This window comes from Pelobates fuscus, chromosome 1 (genome assembly GCF_036172605.1).
Source record: "Pelobates fuscus isolate aPelFus1 chromosome 1, aPelFus1.pri, whole genome shotgun sequence".
NCBI classification, from domain to species: Eukaryota; Metazoa; Chordata; class Amphibia; order Anura; family Pelobatidae; genus Pelobates; species Pelobates fuscus.
In genome coordinates, this window is record NC_086317.1 from 336,157,662 (window position 1) to 336,181,700 (window position 24,039).

Below are 24,039 nucleotides of genomic sequence, written 5' to 3' on the forward strand. Positions count from 1 at the left end.
GCGGTATCAGGTTGTTTGGGCGGGGGATTTCTAGGCCCCGCTTGAAAAGCCTATGTGGGCTTTTGATTATTGGCCTTTCTGGTGGCGGCAGGCCCTGGTTACCGGGGTTTTATACGAGGCACATCTGGGTTATCGGGCTCCTTGACCCGCGGGTGGGATTGCTTACTATGGGGAGGGTTAGGGCTTATTTTTGCTCCCGGGCCTCGCCCTGTTTCCCATGTCCTGACTCGTTGTAACCCCTCTCCCGTTGGACCCTTTTTCGGGACTGCCCACCATTATTTCTCCTCATGATTTTGGGGATTGTGTCAGGTCCCTCGGAGCAGAGACCTATGGTTACTTAAACACTGTGTTTTTTTGGGGACTGGGATCGGAATGGGGAGGCGGGAAATGTGTTTTTTATCTCCCCCCTTCTCGCTATGTATAAGTTATATATCGATTGCCCCCTCCCTCTTCCTCGGGGACACTGTGTAGTATGGCTTACTGTATTTTGTACTACGTTTTTTCGGTACTTGGGCCGGGTCCAGGGGGGTCGGGGGCAAGGTACAACTATTCACAGTTTTTCTGGGGAACGGGATCGGTGTGGGGCGGTGGGCGGCGGGTAACGCTTCTCGATATATTATTGCTGTTTTGTTTCTGTTTGCTGCCCCCCCCCCCCCCCCTCCCCCCACTGTTTTTCTGGACGGGATTCCTGGGCTTCACGGGTGGCGGGCGGCGGGTAACAGTATCTTTGCTGTTCGGGCTATTTTTGTCCGCTATCCTTTTACACTAAGTTGCGACTTTTCTCAGAGGGGGTTCGGGATGGGGCGGTGGAACCTGGTTCATGCCATGTCCGCAACTATTTTTATTATTATGTTTATTTTATGCTAGGTTCACTCTTAAGCCGGGTTCTGTTTCTACGTATTATTAGGTTCGGGACGGGGGAAGGGGGGCGGGTTCAGAGGTATATTGGTGTCCGGCTCTGGCACCCGCGGGATTTTTGAAGTCTTGAATGTGCTTCTCCTTTTTAGGAACTGACAATCACCTGGGAACGACAAACGGGTCTCCCCCTATGTTTCGGTTTCTATATATGCTTTTATTTACAACAATTGTTTGTCTCCAATTGGGGATAGTTAGGCACCCTGGTGGTGCTATTCGTGGTTGGTCTATGTTGAGGCAGTTCTGGGGCCGTTTTGGTACCCTGGAAACGCCTGGACATATTTCCCATTTGGTCCTGGCAATAGGTAAGACCAGGCTATTGTTGTTTTTTCTGTTTTTTTCTCACTCTTTCTCTTTCTATCTTCACTGTCCTCTCACCCCCTGTCATCCCCCTTACACCTTCCTACCCCTATTCCCTGCTCGGACCCCGGTGGGGGGAGATGTTGTGATACCCTCATTGCAAGCTCGAGTTGGCTCTGTAGTGGATCCAACTTATGTGACAAGCCGACCCCCTCCTTTGTTACAATGCCATTGAAACTGCTATCCCTGAATGTCAAAGGCCTTAATGCCCCGAGTAAAAGGCGCCTTATGTTTAGGGAACTTAAACGCCTGAACCCTGATATTGCTTTTCTACAAGAAACGCATATACCTAAACCAGCAAAACTAATGTTAAGGGACCACACATTCCGCGTTGTACATGAGGCGAGAGCTCTCAACAAGAGGAACGGTGTTGCTATACTAATCCATCATAGGTGCCCCTTTCGGATAGGGACTGTTACAGCCGATCCGGAGGGACGCTACTTGCTGCTTTCCGGGAGCTTACACTCCCACACGATCCACTTCCTCAATATTTACGCCCCTAATGTTCCATCGGCCGAATTCTGGGACGCCTTGGCTCAAATGATCAACAGCCTACCGCACGGCATGATCATTGTAGGCGGAGACCTTAACGCCACCCCGTGCCCGGCAGCTGACCGGAGCCGCTGCAGAGGGCTACCGAGATCTCACGGTAGAGGGAGTCAGGACAAGATACTCCGCACCTTTATACAGCGTACAGGCCTCATAGACATATGGAGAGCTCACCATCCAGACGACCGTGATTTTACGTTCTATTCCGCACCCCATGATTCTTACTCTAGGATAGATTTATTTCTAGTTAATACACACGCGGCGTCCAAAGCTTCTGTTTCCACGATCGGTTCTATATCCTGGTCAGACCACGCAGATATTTCACTGACTATGGATAACTTATGCGTAGCGTCTCCGTGGTCCTGGAAGCTGAATACTTCGCTTCTACAAGACCCGGCCGTGGTGGAAACGATCCGTCGAGAATTATCCGATTATTTTCTCCGGAACGCAACCCCGGACCTCCGACCAGCCACGGTCTGGGCCGCCCACAAAGCGGTTATTAGGGGTATTTTTATCAGAGAGGCGACGGTAAAAAAGAAACGTAAATTGCAACTGCTGTCCTCCCTTCTAGAGGCCCTGGGTCGGGCGGAAGAGAAACATAAGTCAGCCCCGTCAGCTATCACATTAGCAGACGTACAGAAAGTGAGAATGTCAGTACGAGAGTTACTCTTGGACGACACAGCCAGGGCAGTGGTTTGGACTAAGAGGACATTCTACGAAAAGTCTAATAAAATGGACACGTTGTTAGCTAGGTCCCTACGCCCGAGACAGGGTCACTTTCATATCACGAGCATTAAAGACGCAGTTGGCAGGCGTTATACGGATCCCACGGATATCGCGTCGGTATTCACAGCATATTACTCCGACCTATATAACCATTCTGGTGTAATAGATGGGGAACGACAACAGCGTGAGATCGATGAAGCGAGAGCTTTCCTTGATCGATTGGCCTTACCAAAACTGGAAGGCGGCGATGTACTCTCCTTGGGGGCTCAAATCACGGCTGACGAAATAGACGCGGCAATTTCATCCTTGAAGGGCAATAAAGCTCCAGGCCCGGATGGATTTGAGGGTGGTTATTACAAGTTGTTCCGCGAGGAATTGGTACCGCATCTTGGGGCATTGTTTAACGATTTAATGAATGGGGGTATTCCGGATAGAGACATGTCGCTGGCCGACGTTATCCTGATACCTAAGCCGGGCAGGGACGACTCACTCCCGGAGAACTATAGACCGATCTCATTGATAAACCACGACTCTAAAATTCTAGCCAAGATTTTAGCGACCCGCCTAAACCCCTATTTAAATCGGCTGATCCACCCAGATCAGGTGGGTTTCATCCCTGGTAGGCAGCTATACGAAAACACTCGACGTAACATTGACCTTCTCTGGCGGCAAGCACAGAGGAAAATCCCCACATTGGTCCTGTCACTTGACGCAGAGAAGGCTTTCGATAGGGTTAAGTGGCCATACCTATTCGAGGTCCTACAACACTCTGGCCTCCCGCCTACGTTTATTACTGCAATTCGGGCATTATATACGGATGTCCGGGCTCGGGTCCGTATAGCGGGCTCCAAGGCTATACCGTTTGCCTTGAGCAACGGGACTAGACAGGGTTGCCCCTTGTCGCCCCTGCTCTTTGCCTTGTCCCTGGAACCACTATTACAACAGGTGAGATGCACTGATGAAATTCGCGGTATCACAGTGGGGGACCAGAGATATGTTGTATCTGCGTTCGCCGACGATGTTCTGCTGACTTTGACGGAACCGACGGAGTCAATGGACGCGCTGGCGGGGGTCCTAGAGACTTTCGGCGAAATAGCTGGATATAAGGTGAATCTACCTAAGTCATGCGCCTTACCCATAAGTATGAGTGAGTCTGATATCACTCGAATAGGAAATGGCCACAATATTCGTATTGAAAGGCATCACATTAAATACCTGGGGATACACCTGACGGCAGACCCCGCTCAGCTATTTCAGCAGAATTACACCCCCATGATTCGCACCCTTATCTCGGATATGGAACGATGGCAGGATAAACCGATTTCATGGATTGGCAGAATCCACTCGGTAAAGATGAACATCCTCCCCAGGATTTTGTTCCTGTTCCAGGCTCTCCCAGTTCGGCTCACCAAGTCTGACTTGGGCCCGCTTCAGCAAGCCACGGGGAAATTTATCTGGCAAAATAGGAAACATAGGGTTTCCCGTAATATCCTCTATAGAACAAAATCTAGGGGGGGCCTAGGATTGCCAAATTTCTATTTTTACTACTTGGCGGCCCAACTCGCGCAGATAGCGTATTGGCACACCCCTCCAGATGAAAGGAGATGGGTTGACCTTGAGTCATCCCTAATGGGACCTGATAAGCCACAATTCCTTATGTGGGTTCCCCGTGACCATAGACCGACTACACGAATAGAATGCCCGGCCATAGCAAATTCAATGAAGATATGGGACATTGCATCGGTCAAATACGGATTGTCCTCTCGGACATCCCCATTGACCCCTTACCTCAGAAATAAAGCTTTCCCCCCTGGACTATACGCCAGGGACTTCATAGGAATAGAGGGAACGGGTGTCCAACGCCTTTGCCAACTCTATGAAGGTGGGTCGCTACTCCAGTTCGAGGATTTAACTGCCAGGGCAGATCTTCGCCCTTCTGACTTCTTTCGCTTTATACAACTCAGGAACTTTGCGCAGGCCCCGAACAATAAATCTAGTGCATTACAACCACTTACCTTCTTCGAGGCTATGTGCCTTAGGGCACAGTTCCCGAGGAGCCTTATAACAGCTCTATATGCACAAATGTGCACTTCCACGTCGGAATGGGGGGACCTTACGTACACAGCCCAATGGGAGGCGGATCTTGGCGAAGAGCTAGAAGGGGTGGATTGGCAGGAGATGTGGGAAGCTGCCGCAGCTTCGTCTATTTGTGTCTCAATCCAGGAACAAGCATATAAGACCATGTTTAGGTGGTACACCACCCCGGTGCAGTTATGTAGGATGAACAGAATATCCACAGATCTATGCTGGAGGGGCTGTGGTCACAAGGGAACTTACCTACACATGTGGTGGGAGTGCCCTCGGATCACGCCACTCTGGAAGGAAGTGGCGAACCTACTGAAGGATATCTTCGGTAGGGAGGTAAAACTGGACCCATGGGTCTTCCTTCTGGCCAGGCCTCTAGAGGGCTGGACCAGGGTGGAATTGAAATTGCTGAATAATGTAAACCTGGCGGCGAGACGAACTATGGCTCAAGTATGGCTTCAACCCTCCCCCCCCCCTCTCCTTAAGGTAATACAAAAGATTAAGGATACGTTCCTTATGGATAAACTCACAGCTAAGGTCAGGGGCACGACGGCGAGGTTTGATAGAGTGTGGGCACCGTGGATAGCCAGTGGCGTGGGCGATTAGGTGACAAAAAAAGGGGGACCCGGACCACCGCTCTCATTTCTTCCAACACCTATGGGGGAACCGGACACCTACATGTCGGGTTCCCTTAAATAAGAATGATTCAAACCCCCCCCCCCCCCCCCCGCCTGAACTACTAGAGGAGGGAAAGACTATATCGGCTGGTACTGAAGTCGGGTGATTGCTCCTATTTTGAGTGACTACAACTCTCCATACCTCCCCCCCCCCCCCCCCCCCCCCCTCCCCTTTGACGACCTTTCCAAACTTTTCCTCCCCCCCCCCGGTTCTCTTGTTTGTCTTCTCCTCTATCCCTTCTTTTCTCTACTTTCTATTCTTTAAATGGCTCTCACTGCTAATTCTCTCTCTACCGTGGCTGAACTCTGGTCCACGTTGATGGGGATCGGTATCACCCAGTACAATCTTTAGACATCCGCTATTATACCATATGATATACCTTCGGACTGGGTTGTATGGAAGCCCTGTGCAATATGCACCGGACAGAGGTGGGCTCTTATTTGAATGTGTACCGGAGAGATATATCTTGTACCGCAGCCATTTTTGTTCTTCTTCACTTTTATGTTATTGGAAAATTGGAGAGACACCGCGCTCATACACGGACATTTCAAAACCACGGTGCCTAATGTATCAACGATGCCAAGAATAACACATGAACTGATTTGCATAATTGGCTCAAGGCCTACGCTTGATCGCACTAAAGACTATCCAATTGTGATGTTTTATGCTGTGTATTGTGATGTTGGTGTGTCACCTTGTTATAAATAAAGAATTTAAAAAAAAAAAAAAATGACAGACGTAAAATAATTTGCTGCAAAACTTTATGATGAAACGGTTAGAAAGAAAGGTACCGTATATACTCGAGTATAAGACGAGTTTTTCAGCACATTTTTTGTGCTGAAAAACCCCCACTCGTCTTATACTCGAGTCTCGGTCTGTATTTTGGCAAGTTACATTGCCATAATTCAGTCCAGGACCGCCGGGCTCATTACAAGCCCGGCGGTCCTGTTGGGGGCTGGCAGAGAGCTGTAACTTCCCTTACCTGCAGCTCCTGTCAGCTCCCTTCTCTCACCTCCGGTCCGGTCAGATCCCCACTGCAAGTCTGGCAAGAGCCGCGGGGTCACGCTCCGCGCGGCACTCAGACCGCGAGACTTGCTGACAGGGGAGCTGCACAGACCGCAAGTGAGAAAAGGGAGCTGAAAGGAGCTGCAGGAAAGGTAAGTTACAGCTCTCTGCCAGCCCCCTCTACTGAACTGCCAATGCCACAGGACCACCAGGGAATGAGAGCCCCCTCCCTGGCCAGCTAACAAGCAGGGAGGAGGGACCAAAAAAATATAAATACAAATTTAAATAAAAAAAAATAAAAAATTATATATTAATAATATTAAAAAATAATATAAAAATAAAATATAATATATAAAAAAAATATTAAAATAATATTAACAGTTTAAAAAAAATAATAAAAATGCCAACCCTCCCACCAAGGCTCTGTATCACACACACAAACACACTCTGCATCACACACACACACACACTGCAAATAAATATTCAATTAATGTAATTTTTTGGGGATATAATTTTATTTAGAAATTTATCAGTAGCTGCTGCATTTCCCACCCTAGTCTTATACTCGAGTCAATACATTTTCCCAGTTTTTGGGGGTAAAATTAGGGGTCTCGACTTATATTCAGGTCGACTTATACTCGAGTATATACCAGTAACAAATATGGTTCTTGTTCAACTTAGCTAGGGTAAAAAAAAAATGTTGAGAAACCCATGCTCTAGTCTAAAGAATTTGGAACCAATTAGGGAAGACAAGTGTACCATTTGCATTTCCGTCTCTTCCAACAACCATAATACGTCTTCTGTTCTACAGAAACACAAACCATAGAAATGTACAGCCTTATTCATGAATGTGTGAATTTTTTAAATTAAATGCAAACTTACAACTTTTTTTTTTTTTACATATAACAATCCTTTCATCAAGTTTTGAAAGGATACAGACTTTATTTTAAATTTAGTAAATGTAAAAAAAAAACAGAGAGAAACTTCATTCCTACATTTAAAATAGGACAGGATCACTGTTACATGTCTTCTGGGAATGCCAAGACATTCAGCCGCTCTGGTTAAGCTTACAAACACTGGTAAACAAGTTAACCCACGTTACCCTGCCGTTGTCACCTGAAGGATACTTACTACATATATTGCCAACGCTGCACCAGAAGCATCATACCCCCCTGATAGTAAACCTTCTAACGGTCACTAAAATGGCTATAGCATTTAACTGGAAGAACAAAGCGATCCCCTCAATAGAAGAGATCTCAAAGAAATTAGGTAATGTCTGTCTATATGAAAGCATGGCTATGCGAATGAAGGGAAAAGCACAACAACATGAAATTATATGGCATGAATGGCTCGCGCATCGAGGGGCGGGCACAGCAGGCCAGGTCCAATAACAAAAACCATAACCACAACACATAAGTCCCAACCGAGAAGAGCGTACTCAAATGCGGCCTCCTTCGCACTCATTAATGATCCCAGATCAAGTTTATGTTAAGCTGAGTTCACTTTCTTTCCCCAAGTTTTTAAAGTATTCCAAACATGCTGACCAATTAGGGACGGGCAATAGTTATGCCACAAGCCAGACAAACACAGGCACCAAGACATAACTGATGGTTAGAATCAGTCCCAGGAGGTGACCCAGTATATATAAAATAGCGACACGAGGAGTTGTGCAATGACACGGCCATGTGTACCAAACATGGTATGTGCAACTGCAAGACCTGTAATGTGTGTTGTCCCAGTTAATAGCGGTTATTTACGCAAATCACTATGACACTTTGTTTTAAAACACTGTCTGACCCAAGGTACATGTATATGGCTGAAAGATCCTGTCATACTATAGACATGGGTTGAGTTTTTCCTAATTTGTTTTTACAGATATTTCATTTAAAACCAAAATATGTTTCCTTTCAAAATCTGTTAAAAGGATTATTGTATTAAAAATATATTTTTGGAGGGGATAGTTGTTATTTAAGGATACATATAAAGTTTTAGGCCAAGATATCTTAAACAAGTCTTTAAAAATGCTATAATTTGAGTTTGGTTACTTTACTCTAAAATTTGAAATAAATAAACAATAAAATTTGAAATTCATTTTCACTTTAGTAAATAGCTTTGTAAGCCAAATAATATATAATACATACTGAAATTTCCAATTTGGTAGCTTGTTTTATTTCATTCTACAAAAATACTTTGTAGCACACAAGACCAGATGATGCAGGGGAAAAATATAAAAGAAGCAATGTAGAGACTTGGCAGAAGATGAGCAGAATATCTGAAATTATTTGGTTCACCTCCATATCAATCCTTGCTCACCAGGAAATGTTTGAATATATTTTCACATACAAATTATATAGAAAACACACAAAAATAAAGAGCTTGAGCTCGGACTACCACACAGTCCTCTAACTGGCCTAGTCCCACTAAGACACCCTGTAGCTGACCTGCTACTTGCCCACTGCAGGACTTAAATGCAACCTGCACAGTAACTGGAACTACATGTCCCAGCGTCAGGAATTAGGAATTCCCCAAACCTGAAATAGATCTACTGGGCCAGTGCGCTACAAGCAGAGATGTTACCATTTGGGGACTTGTAAATTATGTATAACCTGTCAAAGGTAGCAGAGTCTCCCAAACGTGCATCAGATACAGACTGAGAATGCTCATCATTGCAGCTGGGGTCTTCAAGTAGCCTATCACAGCAACAAATGAATCCACACAACTTGGCCACATGTAGTGAGCATGGGCGGACCGACCGGTCGGGCACTTCGGACATGGTCCGAGGGCCCGTCCGGGAGGGGGGGCCCGCCATCAGGGGGCCGGCCGCGTTCAGGGCCGGCCCTTTAAATGCTGCAGCCGGCTGAGCACTCTGTTAAGAGCCTCAGGCGGCTGCAGTTGCTTCTCCCCTCCCCTGCAGCGTGGCCGAGCTGCTCTGCTGTCCGCGGTGTCCGGCCGGAGTGATAGGAAGGTGCACACTAAGTGTGCACTTTCCTATCACTCCGGCCGGGCACCGCGGACAGCAGAGCAGCTTGGCCACGCTACAGGAGACGGGGGTAAGAAGAAAGGGAGGGGAGTAAAAAGAGGGGGGGGGAGGGGGTTAAGAAGAGGGGAAGGGAGGAGTAAGAATAGAGGGAGGGGGAGTAAGAAGGGGGTAAGAAGAGAGGGAGGGGGAGTAAGAAGGGGGTAAGAAGAGAGGGAGGGGGAGGAAGAAGGGGGAGGAAGAAAGGGAGGGAGGGGGAGTAAGAAGGGGGAGGAAGAAGGGGAGGGAGGGGGAGTAAGAAGGGGGAGGAAGAAGGGGAGGGAGGGGGAGGAAGAAGGGGGAGGAAGAAGGGGAGGGAGGGGGAGGAAGAGGGGTGAGTAAAAAGAGGAAGGGGGGGTAAGAAGAGAGGGAGGGGGAGTAAGAAGAGGGTGGGAGTAAGAAGAGGGTGGGAGTAAGAAGAGGGTGGGAGTAAGAAGAGGGTGGGAGTAAGAAGGGGGTAAGAAGAGGGGGGAGTAAAAAGAGGAAGAGGGAGTAAGAAGAGGGGGAGGGGGTTAAGAAGAGAGGGAGGGGGGAGTAAGAAGGGGGGGGAGGACCCGGGAGCTCAGCCTGCAGCTCCTCTGGGTCCTTATTGCGCGAGCACAGAGCGTTGCTGCGGTTACCACGACAACGTTACAGCTCTTGCAAGAGTAAACTCTAGCCCTGGAGCTACAGGCTAGAGTTCACTCTCAACACTGTGACCACCAGGGATTCCTGGTGGTCGCAGTGGTGAGAGTGAACTCTAGCCTCATAAACACACTGCCCCCACACACCATACACATTCACACACTGCCCCCCATACACACACACTGCCCCCACACACACACCATACACATTTACACACATTGCCTCACACACACACACACACATACACTGCCCACCCATACACACACAGCCCCCCTTACTAACATTGCCACACACATACACAGCCCCCTCATACACACATTGCCCCACATACCCTACACATTCACACACTACACCCCCTCACACACACGGAACCCCTCACACATTGCACCACTGCTCCTATACCCTACTACAGCCTCATATCCCAGCAGACCCCAGGTAAGTTGTCAAACTGTTCTTAAACGGTTTGACTACTTACTCTGGGAGGGGGGCCCGGCCCTCCTGGCACCATAACCACTACACAGAGCAGTAGTGGTTATTGTGCATGGATTATTTCTTTAAATAATCTACAAGTGCCCCAGTAGCCAGCAGGCCAGCCAGCCCACAGGCTGGCCAGCCAGCCAGCCCACAGGCCAGTAGCCAGCCAGCCAGCCCACAGGCCAGTAGCCAGCCCACAGGCCTACAGCAAGCCACAGGCTTACAGCCAGCAAGCCCACAGCCTGCCTGCCGCAGCCAGCAAGCCCACAGCCTGCCTGCCGCAGCCAGCAAGCCCACAGCCTGCCTGCCGCAGCCAGCAAGCCCACAGCCTGCCTGCCGCAGCCAGCAAGCCCACAGCCTGCCGGCCGCAGCCAGCAAGCCCACAGCCTGCCGGCAGTAGCCAGCAAGCCCACAGCCTGCCGGCAGTAGCCAGCAAGCCCACAGCCTGCCGGCAGTAGCCAGCAAGCCCACAGCCTGCCGGCAGTAGCCAGCAAGCCCACAGCCTGCCGGCAGTAGCCAGCAAGCCCACAGCCTGCCGGCAGTAGCCAGCAAGCCCACAGCCTGCCGGCAGTAGCCAGCAAGCCCACAGCCTGCCGGCAGTAGCCAGCAAGCCCACAGCCTGCCGGCAGTAGCCAGCAAGCCCACAGCCTTCCAGCAAGCCCACAGCCTTCCAGCAAGCCCACAGACTGCCAGCCAGCAACAGTAATTAAGGTAAGAGGAGCCTACTTGGCCTAGGTATGAGCGAGCTATGTTGTGTTGCTATATTGTGAATAGGAACCAGAGTGTTGAAGAGACCCCCCTCCAGGCCCCATTAGACTCCATTGCAGTCTCTAATGGGACCTGGAGGAAATTCTTTCTAACACACTCTCTAAAGGACACTGAGATAGCCTCTGCTAGAATGATCCCCCCCCCCTCCATGGCCCATTAGCCTTCAATTGTAGTCTCTACTGGGGCGTGGAGGCGACTGTTTCCAGCAGGGACGCTGAGATGGCCTCTGTTAGAAAGACCCCATTCCAAGCCTATTAGACTCCATTGTAGTCTCTAATGGGGCCTGGAGGGGATTCTTTCTAACACACTCTCTAAAGGACACTGAGACAGCCTCTGCTAGAAAGACCCCCCCTCCATGGCCCATTAGCCCTCAATTGTAGTCTCTACTGGGGCCTTGAAGGGATTATTGCACTTTTGTTCCTTGTGTCTAAAGATTGTGTAGGGTGTGGCTGGAGGCGGGACAAGGGTGGCGCTTGCTGCGGAGTATGGGTGGGGCCTGTAAGGGGGCCCTTGATTTATTTTGCCCGGGGTCCCTGAGGGTTCTCAGTCCGCCCCTGGTAGCGAGCAAAACCATCCTCATTAGTTCTGAATTGTACACATTCACCAACGATCCTGTAAGAAGCCTTTTTGCTGGCTAAATTTTAATCTTGCACTCTCTTCCCAGAGATTGACAGTGTCAAATGCGAAGAAACTAGAGTATAAAAAAAAGGAAAATAAAATAAAAAATAAAAACACTTAAACTTATGTAATGACCTTTGACATAATTGTAGGTGGCAGTGTCCCATGTCTTATTTTATTATGTAAATAACAGACTTGGCTTGTCTTATACATTGCTAAAAGGTTTCCTTTTTCCTTTATTCATTTGGCTGCTCATCTACAAACATTCTGGTGCACTGTGGCCCAATACCCCAGTAACCAAGGTCAATCATTCATCCTAGTTCATTTTAGTATATGCCAGAGACAGGTTTGTTGTATAAAAATGAACTCTATCCCCTACCACACCCTAAAAAATAAAAAATAAATGCAACAAAAGCTCAATTTACTTTGCTCTAAGAATTGAAATTCTGAGAAAGGAGTTATTTAGTTTTGAAGGAGCCAATGTGGCACATTTGCACCATTTTTCATGCCACAGCACTTAGTGTCTGACCTCCCTGATCACTGGATGCTGTATGTAGCACAGATCTATCCAGTTAATATCCTACCAACAAACTGTGTCCTCATTTAAGTCTACTTATCTGATCATTTATACAGGAAAAAATGGATCACAAACTGCCTTAATCTGCTGTTGTTGACACCTATATTCCCTAATTTTGCTGGTATAGGAATCCCCATCTTTTGTTTTTGTTTTATTTTCACTTGGGTGGTCAGGGTGTCCTCTATAATTGTGTGGCCTTATTGTAACTTTTTCTGTCTACTGTTAGATTCTAGAGTAGATTCCTGTTCGTGTTTAAACATACCTTTATATTTCGTATTATTTATCATAGGATTACAAACTACTTCTAGCAGAAGTCTTGCAGCACATTTTACCAATTTGAAAGGCTTCTTAAGCACGTCTCGAGGAAGGTGGAGCATTTTGCTTTTCTCACTAGCATCAAGCATTTCACAAGGTAAGGAAGACTTGTCATTGTACTGGCCTTCCGATTATTTGACCTGCACAACTACTACTTATACCTACAAAGGCTTTAAGCAAGCTTCAGCAACGCAGTATGCTAAGGAAGGAAGGAAAGATTTATTGCCAACAGACTTGGATTACAAGTTTTGATGAATTGCTGGAAGCCTACACTGCCTGATAAAGAGGGAAAGGTTTGCTTAAAAAATAAAGTTCCTTTACAAAAGCAAATAAATACCTCTCAGAGAGGGAAGAAGTTGTAATTAGTACTATACAGAAGCTAGTTTAGAATTTGGATTGAACAATCTAGTAAACTCAATGTAAAGGCATTTAATCAAATACTTGTGATGATATATTAATTGTATAATTAGTTGTCCTTTACAATTTGAATTTCCATTACATTCTTTTCTTCTCTTTTCCAACCTTTAAATGGATGGTAAATTCACCTGAGCATATTAAATGCTAGATTCACGTCAAAATTCAGCAATGTACCACTGGAATTGTTAATTTCACAAGATTATATAATCATTTTTAGGCCTACTACTACGAGCAAGGCCTTCAAGGCTATTCATCACTGCAAGCCATAGTATACACCCTTCTGAGGGTGGATTTCTACTGGCCACAGCTAAATGTTCCATACCAGTGGCTGTTTAAACATTTTTTTTTTTAAATAAAATGTAAAAAAAAAATGTAAAAACAAATATAAATATATAGTAAATATTAGTCCGGTGTAAGTGACAAAGACCTACACCTATAAGTGGAACGCTCAAACACATATATAGCTTACCAAACGTGGTCTCATTCAATGGTACAATATGGGGTACATGTCAAAATAAAATACAAAAAGATACAATATAGTGCAGATGGTACTTAAAGTGGCTATGCAATGATTATAGTAGTATCGTGATGGATTATACACTCACATTTCAGGGAGCCTATATATGGAAAACACTGGCTTAACATGTATTAAGGCTTGTGTGCTTTTATGGTAGCACCACCCTCCTGCTTCGACTTGGAGAAATTCTCGGAAATACAAAAAAAGAGAGCAGACCAATGTGCGGATTTGTAGCGATAAAAACACAAATATGTGTTTAATAAATGTGGTGCTCACCTGGTCCTGAGCCTATGGATCCCGGCTCTAGGTATATAGGTTATGTGCCAATTTGGATGGGGATGGCACTACCCCTATGAAGATTCCTTGGAGGCTCCAAAAAAGGACTTGAATGGGGTCTTAAATGAAAATGGCAAATTTATTGGTATAAAATCAATATAAAAACAAATGTAATAAAAAGTCCTCAATAAAAGTCCTTTAAGAATGGCCAATACGCGTTTAACTCTCAAATAGAGCTTCTTCAGTCAGCTGTAATGTTGGTCCTCTGAATCTTCCATTTTAAATGTCTCTTGGGTCTTCCCCTTTAATGAGCTAAATGCTAATATTTTATTTATTTATTGGGTCCGATTGGGTTTATTCCCTTTCTTTCCTGTAATTTATTACACCTTTTTTTTTTATATAAATATTTTTTATATTATATTTATACACCATTCTTCACATTTTGGAGGGGGAGGAGCCAAGGGGTGTGACGCACTGACACGCCCGCAGACCACTCCCTCCTACATCTCAATCCCCTCCCTCCGACCTGCACGCATGGGAGATGTGCGGCAGGGTCGGAGTGACTGGGAGGTTCCGGGCGGCGTCAAAGTGGCGATCACGTGGTTACGTGACGTCACTTCCGCCAACCACCCGGACGAAGTGAAAGCACTTCCGCCAACCAACACTGTCCACCAATGAAAAGAATAGGCAAATAAAGGCGCCAATAGTTACTACCTATTAAAGGCACACACACCCCCCCCTACACAAGAGATGCTCTCTTTTTGTATTTCCGAGAATTTCTCCAAGTCGAAATAGGAGGGTGGTTCTACCATAGAAGCACACAAGCCTTAATACGGAGCCAGTGTTTTCCATATACAGGCTCCCTGAAATGTGAGTGTATAATCCATCACGATACTACTATAATCATTGCAAAGCAACTTTAAGTACCATCTGCACTATATTGTATCTTTCTGTATTTTATTTTGACATGTACCCCATATTGTACCATTGAATGAGACCACGTTTGGTAAGCTATTTATGGGTTTGAGCGCTCCACTTATAGGTGTAGGTCTTTGTCACTTACACCGCACTAATATTTACTAATCTGTTTAGTGGAATAGAGGATATTTCTACACAAGTGTATAGAGCTGCCTGTAAATCACTTTTAGACTCTTTTGAGCACTTTTGTTATACACATTCCTCCGTAAAAAGAAGTAACCTTTGATTGGTATTCATATATAAAATATATTGTTTTTATTATTTAAGGTTTTTTAATGTTTTATTATTTTCTAATTGTATTTATTCTCTTTCAATCTTTGATTGGCTAAGCTGGTGAAAAGTATAGTTTGTTCCAGTAGTCACAGTACATACGATTTCAGCAAAATTGCTTCCTAAATTATGATTGTTTAATACTGATAATCTCGGAGAAATGGTTTGTGGGGGGGGGAGGGAAGAGGAGGAGGCCTATTCTGAAAACACACACAGCCATAGTCAGAAACAAAAGTGATTTAACTTCGGAGTTCTGAGCAGCGAGGCTGTATAGGACATGATCTGCGGTATACAGGAAAAACTGCTTCATTAAGCTTAAGTTGTTTTGTTGCATATAGTATCCCTTACTTAAACTATTAAATCAACAACCATTCAAATCTAACCCCCTCCTCCCCTCCCCCCCATGTAAACTTTTGCCAGATTTTTTAGAAATGATTATAAGATATGGTGGCAGTCATAAAAAAATATACATTTATAGTAAATTATTATTTAAAAATACATCAAATGTTTAATGCAACACCACTAAAACACAATCAAGGGCATACATGTCTTACACAAGACAATTCCATGTAATCACTGAAAAGCTATGCCCTCATTGACACCTTTTAAAGACGTATTCTAAAAGTCAATTATCTCATATCTGTGGAGATACAAAACAGTTAAACACTGTTTTACCTACTATCACACCCTGCTACACATTTTGTGCAAACACTACAGTAACACTTTTATAACATTTTATAGTGGAGACAAATAAGAGAACAACCTGATCTACAGGTAATTTAAAAAAGGAGTCTAAGCAACAATCACTACAGCTCAGTATAGTGGTTATGCTCTCAAAAGTCTCTGGTTGCCACTTTTTTTTCTTGTTCTTCTTTCACTAAATCCTTTGGGAGCATTCTCACAAATACAAAAACAACAAAAAACAGGGTTTCCCTGTCCCCCTCAGCCCCCTTTGCAGCTGCATTAAGAATGCAGTATTTACTTTTTCACAGGTTGGATGCAATTGGTAATGTGGAAGTGTACCTAAATCTACAAAAGGTCCAATCCAGTCTGCAAAAACATTTTGCCACGGTGATAGTCAAATCCAATGCTCCTCATAGAGCAGCAATAGGGACCTAAAGCATGTGCATGGTAAAAGCCATGTGCACATTCAAGGACCTCCTTACAATAGCATTGAATCAATGTTTCCACATCATGTGACAATTTACTCTGATAGTGCAGCAGAAACACCTCTTGTGGTTCTCAGTATGATACAAAAAACCTGCAATGTCATTGAAATGTTAACCCCTTAAGGACTGGACAGTTTTTGCGATGTTGTACATTTGCGACCAGGCCTCTTTTTACACTTTTGTGGTGTTTGTGTTTAGCTGTAATTTTCCGCTCTCTCATTTACTGTTCCTATACTAATTATATATTGTTTTTTTCAGGACAAAAAAGGCTTTCTTTACATACCATTATTTATATAATCTCATGTAATTTAATTTTAAAAAACAAACAAATATGATGAAAAATTAAAAAAATACATTTTTTTGACTTTTACTTGAAAAGTCTTTTACTCATCTACAAAAGCGAAAAAAAAAAATGCTAAATAGATTAAAAATATTGTCTTGAGTTTTAAAATACCCAGTGTTTACATGCTTTTTTGCAAGTTATAGGTACAAGTAGGATATTGCGATTTCAAAACATATTTTTTCAAATTTATCAATAGTGACATTGTAACACTATTATCTGTCAAAAGTCTCTGAATAACACCCCACATGTACATATTTTTTTAAAAGTAGACAAACCAGGGTATTCAATATAGGGTATGTCCAGTCTTTTTTAGTAGCCACCTAGTCGCAAACACTGGCCAAAGTTAGCGTTCATATTTGTTTTCTGTGTGAAAAAACTAAATTGAACGCTAATTTTGGCCAGTGTTTGTGACTAAATGGCTACTAAAAAAGACTGGACACACCCCATTTGCAATACCCTTTGTTGTCTTCTTTTGCAAATGGTATGCCATCATGGGGGTAATTCTCATTCCTGGGCTACCATACGCTCTCAAAGGCAACATAACCAACCTGGCCATTTTCAATGTAAAAATATTTGACCCATATATTTGACCCTGTAACTTTCAAAAACGCTATAAAATCTGTACATGGGGGGTACTGTTATACTTGGGAGACTTTCTTGAACACAAATATTAGTGTTTCAAAACAGGAAAACATATCACAGCAATTATATCATCAGTAAAAGTGCTGTTTGTGTGTGAAAAATGCGAAACAAAGTCACTTTCACTGACAAAATCATCTCTGTGATAGGTTTTACTGTTTTGAATCACTAATATTTGTGTCCAGTGAAGTCTCTCGAGTAAAACGGTACCCCCCATGTACAGGTTTCAGGGTGTCATAGAAAGTTACAGGGTAAAATACAGTGCTAGCAAATTAAATTCTCGGGAATTTCGGCCTGGGTTGGCAGGCAGGTCCCTCAAATTGCAATTAATAAAATTACTTAATTATGTAAAAATATTACATAAATATGCACGTAGAATTTAAATATATATGCATATTTATATATTTGAAGTCTACGTGTATATTTATATAATTATTTATGTAATTTTGTATATGGACATATGTATATTTGGTATTATTTTTATTTATTTATATATACATAGATATATACAATTTCATTCTAAGTGTATTTTGATATAAATATATATTTTAATATCAAAATACAGTTAGAATAAAATTTCATATAGATATGTAATTTTGTAAAAATTTTTATTATTTTTATTTTTTAAAATTTAATTTACTTATTATTTGTATTTTATAATAATATATATACACAATATATATAGTTATTATATTATATATATATACACACGTGTGTAATTTAATTATAAGTGTATTTTTATATTAATATATGTACATATTAATATAAAAATACTCTTAGTATGATATTATATATAGACATTATATAAATATAATATATGTCTATATATCATATATATACACACATATATATATATATTTTTATTACTAACATTAACTTTTTTTATTTTTTAGGATTTTACACTAGCAGGGAGACTGCCTGTCAGCACAGACAGTCCCCCTGCAGGCAGACACATGGACACCTATTGTGACCATGTGCTCGCCCTGTTGAGCGATCACATGGCCCCAGGGGTCCTAATTCACCATGGGGAGACTGTCTGGGCTGCAGGCAGTCTCCCCACACCGGGACCAACGCCGATCGCCGCCGGGGGAACGGCGGCGATCGGCTAAGTACATTGCACCGTTAGGATGGTTCAGGACCGTCATCGGTCGGCAATGCAAAAATGCCGATGACGGTCCTGAACCGTCCTCGGTCGCTAAGGGGTTAAAAGGACAGGGCCACATCATTGAGATTAAGTAGTCGGATGACTATATTGTCCCTTTAAATCTACATATAATATACAGGATATTACAACTGGTTCACAAAATATACCAGCTTAAAAGAGCCAAAAGAATCAGATGTGTTTTTCAACTCTTGTTAAAGGAATCTGTATATTATCCTTGGTGACATTTATAAAGAGGTTTGTGCATGTGTATGAAAATTCTAGTTTTTGTACCACATATTCTATTTTTAATTACCACATATATAGATATTCTTGCACTACAACATTCTTTTGACGTTTACATTTAAAAAAAAAAAAAAAAACATTTTATTTGAAATGTGATACACTGAGGTAGAATAGTAATTTGATGCATATATAATATATGCAAGGATGACTTTATACCTTTATAGAAACTTATTTTTTCATTTATTCGAACATGAAGAAATATAAAGAAATATATCTGGAATATAATAAGTACTAGAGGTTATACTTGTTTTGCAGTTTTTCTGAAAGGTATAATACTTAAAGGAACACTTAAAGTACCATAACAACTACAGTCTACTGTAGGGGTTCTAAAGCTAGAGGTTTCCTTGGGTCATCACACAGTAAGTTGTCAAACCATTTTAGTATGGTCTACAACTTACCTGTGTCCTACTGGATGCATGCGGCTACAGTACCTGCTTCTCAAGCAAGAAAATCTAAAGAGCTAAGCAGGTCCATATACAACTGTCCTCAATGGCTGATCCAGGACTGCACTCACAGGTAGAGTGGACTGAGCTGGCCCTCTCAGTCAATGACTGCAGTCCTTGATCAACAATGCTGTATTTTACAGAGGCATCCCGCTTCTCCTGCAGGAGAACATCAGATATGGTGGAGGTGTCTCCATGGGACCCAAGACAGGAACGATCATGTGAGTTTTGGTTCTGCAACAGTGGGGAGTCTAATCTTTGGACATCCCTGGCCTTTGGAAACAAATAAGTGGTGAACATGTTTACTAAACACCAAATGACAACTACACTATGAATATATACAGAAAACCAAAGGATAGATTTGGCAGTAAACAAACATACAACACAGGTGATGGATAAATTAGTAGACAGAAAACAAAAATTACATGCACAAGCTGTTGTTAGAAACAGGCATAAACTGTAGCTGTCTCTAGCATATTGCAGCTTTATTTTTATTAATTTGTTTGTGTATAAGGCAGATCCGATGTGGGACCAGTGGCTGCAGGTCAGGTTAATTTTCATTACCTCAAGCTGTCCCCCACGGCCACATCAATCCTAGTCTTCTTTGGCTCCTGGTGCTTCAGTTTCCTCGAGCCACATCAGTAATATACTCTAGTGGTCTCACAAGATCCTCCATAGACAGAGCTTGAATCCCACAGCCATTATTTGGGACGATTGCTGGGATTAAACAAAAGTTGACAGTTGTCAACTTCAGATTTTAACACAGGACAAAGCAGTCCCTACTTTTTCTTATAGTATCTTTGGATTGTACATACATCTACATTATAAAAATATTTATTTTTAAATTATTAGTTTTTCTTTAACAAAAGGATGTTTATTTTTTTTAAAACAAATATTGTGATACCTGGTAAGGCCACTACCTCATGATTCAGTTACCTCACACACAACTATCTACATCAGGGGTAGGCAACCTTTTAGCAGCACTGTGCCGATATAGCGGGCCGGTCCTATTTTTTTAAATTGAGGTGTGTATGCTGCCGTATTCTGCTTGTGTTATTTATACGGTAATTGCTTTGTATCGCTGAATATTTGTGCGTATATGAGCTATTATAATGTGTATGTTCACAGGAGTAGTTTGTGGTATCGTGTATGATACATATGAATGTGGGCTGTGTATGGGGGCTGCATGTGGAATTGTGTGTGTGTGGATGTATATGTCAAGTTGTGTCTTTGGTAGTGTGTGTATGTGTGGGGGCTGTTTGGGGTATTGCATGTGAGAGACTGCATGCGGGGTTGTGTGCATGTATGTGGATTGTTAGCAGGTTACGTTTCTGCGGATTGTGAGTATGTTTGTGGGCTGTTCGTATTATTTGTATGAGGGGAGGGTTATTGTGCATTTCTGTGTATATTTAGCAGTGTGTGTGGCTTCCCTTGGTTCCAGTGGGGACCAGGCTGGCCAGGTACAGGCCGAGGACAGGAGCTGCAATAGCAGTTGCAGGCTGCTCTACTACAGTGTGGATTACCATTCACAAGTGCTGGGAGGAAGTGATCTGAGATCACTTCCTCTATGTGCTGCAATGCATAAATTGAGGATTGTCTTTCACCACCTTTGTGTATTAGCAGGTATCTGAAGTTTCACTGGGACTCCTGATAGGCCAGAGCCTGTTTGGCTCTAGCAGCCTTGAGTGCCGTGCAAAGGCACCTTGAGTGCCGTAGGTTGCCTACCCCTGATCTACATACAACACACTCACAGTTGCCAAACTTATCATACACCTCTACATATACATACATCCATATATATAAGTAACAAGGGCTTGCACTCCTGGTTAAATTCTTAATGCCCGGTGCAGGTCTGGCAAAATCATATAAATATAGTAGAAAGGACCGCGCTTGAAAGCTCCATGTGGGGGCTGAAACGTTTACTTTTATATGGATTAAATAAAAGTTAAATTTTATTTTAAAATTATCACAAATACCTTGGAGTGCGGTCCTTTCTACTATATTTATACACAATATATATATATATATAACATAACACAGTTGGCAAGTGATGAGGGGACCAAATAGGACAGGCACCTAGTTTGCGTAGGATGCCAGAAACCCTTGATCTGGCTCTGTATTGACTGCCATTATTTTTACAGTTTAGCTATTCAGTTAACAATTTGAAGTTCACTTTGAATTCATAACTATGCTCATTTTAGTAAATAACTATATGTAAACTTTTGCCAAATAAAAAGTAAAAAGCCTTTTACCTAGAAGCAGATTGCAAACCTGGCTCAACTATTAGTAGATAGGCAATCTATTGTGTAGTCTATCATTGGGTCAACAATGGACCTAAAGCTGAATAATTTTAAGGATAAATGACCATAAAGAATGGAAGGCGGGAGAGACATTTACATGAAAGGAGGTGTATTGATGTAACATTTAAAACTCCAACAGTAGTATATTACACATATTGTAGCTTCAAGATGAAAGAAATAGCAGTATTATTAGTTTCTTTAGGGACAAATACACAGTGTTTAAAGGACCACTAAAGGCACCCAAGACCACTTCAGCTTAATGAAGTGGTCTGGGTGCCTGGTCCAGCCAGGTTTAACCCTTTTTTCTATAAACATAGCAGTTTCAGAGAAACTGCTATGTTTATATTAGGGTTAATCCAGCCTCTAGAGGCTGTTTCGTTGACAGCCGCTAGAGGTGCTTGCGTTCTTCTCACTGTGAAAATCACAGCTATAAACCTATAAACCTCCCAGGTGCAATGGATCCTGGGAAAACTTGCTTTGTATTGCAAAAAAAAATTGTAAACCGAGGGATTATTTTAAATGGATTTTCATTTGTAAACCGAAAATTATGTTAACCGAGGCGTTTGTAAACCGAGGTCCCACTGTATTGCGCACAACAAGACCATATAATGGGAGGGGAGACTTGCCACCTTTGCTAAAACATTTACAAAGCATGGTCAGCAGTAAGACTGAGAGTATATTGCAAAGTTATTCTCACAGGAACTTTCCTTATTATGCCTTTTAAAGCAATGCTTGTAAAAAAAAAAACATCACCTGCTTTAGAACTTATAGGCTGGTGGAGAAACAATGATATTCAGATTTAAACTGAACTGATATTCAGTCACTAAACTGTGACCTTTGAGTGATGAAAAACTTGCATGCATCCCACAGCGGACCGCTTTGCGGCCTGACGAGCCACGAGTGCATGCTTAGTGTTTGTCACGCCGCCTGCTGGGTCCACTCCTGCCAGAGAGCGGTATGGGTCCCGGGTGCTGCGTATTGTTGCAGCGACATTCCCACATTGCAAGGGGAATGCCGCTGAATACTGTCTCCAGGCACCCGCTCATGCCTGGGATTGGACTAGCGCATCTCGTTGTGGCGGCATTCCCACGTGGTAATGGGAATGCCGCCGATTACTTACCTCCTCCTGCGATGCCTGCTGTACACTGATAGGAACTCCTCCCCTCACACAGCGGCGGGGGTTTGTAATCAATAGAGACGCTGACCGCTGCAATAAAGAAACTTTTAAGGTTCTTGCTTAACCCTTTGAGTGCCTAACTTTGGAAACGTGTGTGTGACGTCACACACACACACGTTCACTGTCACATGCTCCTCTGCAGCCAATCAAGGAGCACCTTAGGCTATTTAAACCATTTTCCTACATTTCTCTGTGCCCTGTTATGGTTTCCATTCTGGTTATCCGAGAGCGCGTTTCTGGTACGGTTTCTTGTGTATTTTGACATTGGCTTTCCTATTAACATTCCAGACCTTTGGCTTGGCTCCTGACTTCTATATTCCTCGACCTTTGGCTTGGCTTGGTTAACGGTTTCGTGTTTTCTGTGTTCTTGTTCTCAGCCTGTCTTGTGTTTTTTCCCTTTTATACTTAAATCCGGCCGTTCTAAGGCCTGGTAATACGGGTTAGGGTTTTCTTTATTTTTTTTACTTAAGTTCTGCGTGTTGGGCAAAGTAGTATACCCTGACAGTGTTAAAGCAGGAGTAGGCACCTGCTTTCTCCATGTTGCAGGTGCCTACTTTGCTAAAAGTTACCTGGTCGGGGAGGAGAGGAAGGTGGATGGAACGAGGGAGCTCAGCCTTCCTGCTGCTCACGGCTCCCTTGCGCACGCCGTCTGTAGTGATGCCGGAATAAGAGGTCATGTTCCGGCACCACTAAACTGCGCTCGAGGGAGCAGTGAAGAGCAGGAAGGAGATCTCCAGATAGAAGAGGGCCAAGACCAGCTCCCAAAGGTAGGGAGCAATAAAAAAAAAATGATGTGAGTGCAAGAATGTGTAAATGTGTGTGTGTCTGTCAGTGAGTGTGTGTTGGACAGTGTTGCATTGGCTGCGACTGTACAGCGGAGTACCTGGAGGTGCATGGAGGCACCTCCATGGCATTCTGACATTACATCGACGTGCTCCACCTTCACAGGGTTTCAAGCAGTAGCGGGAGGATCAGATTTGGCACAGGGTGGGGACAGCGCCATTTGGGGCATACCAGAGGCCGGACTCCAGAGTCGCATACTGGCAGCGGCAATGTCAGTGGAGTCTGCTTGTTGGCTAGAGGGGGCTGCTGTTTTTTTTTTGTTTTTTATACTGTACTTTTCAAAATCAACATACGTTTCTATGAAAATGTAAGGGTTTTTTTTGGCGGCCCACAAACTTAAACCTTGTTTATGTGGCCCATGCTAGACTCTGAGTTTGACATGCTTGCTGTACAGGTACTATATACATTAGGCAAATTGTTACATAGTTATTCAGGCTGAAAGACATGCATCTATCAAGTTCAGCTTCTCATATCTGTTTTTGCGGTTGATGGAAAAGAAGGCAAAAAAAA

General features: G+C 43.5%; 1 protein-coding gene across 1 annotated transcript in view; it reads right to left on the minus strand.

Annotated features, from left to right (window-relative positions):
- PCCA (propionyl-CoA carboxylase subunit alpha) overlaps positions 1-24,039 on the minus strand; it is a 532,298-nt gene that overhangs the window by 506,257 nt on the left and 2,002 nt on the right. The gene's annotated exons all lie outside the window — the stretch shown is intronic.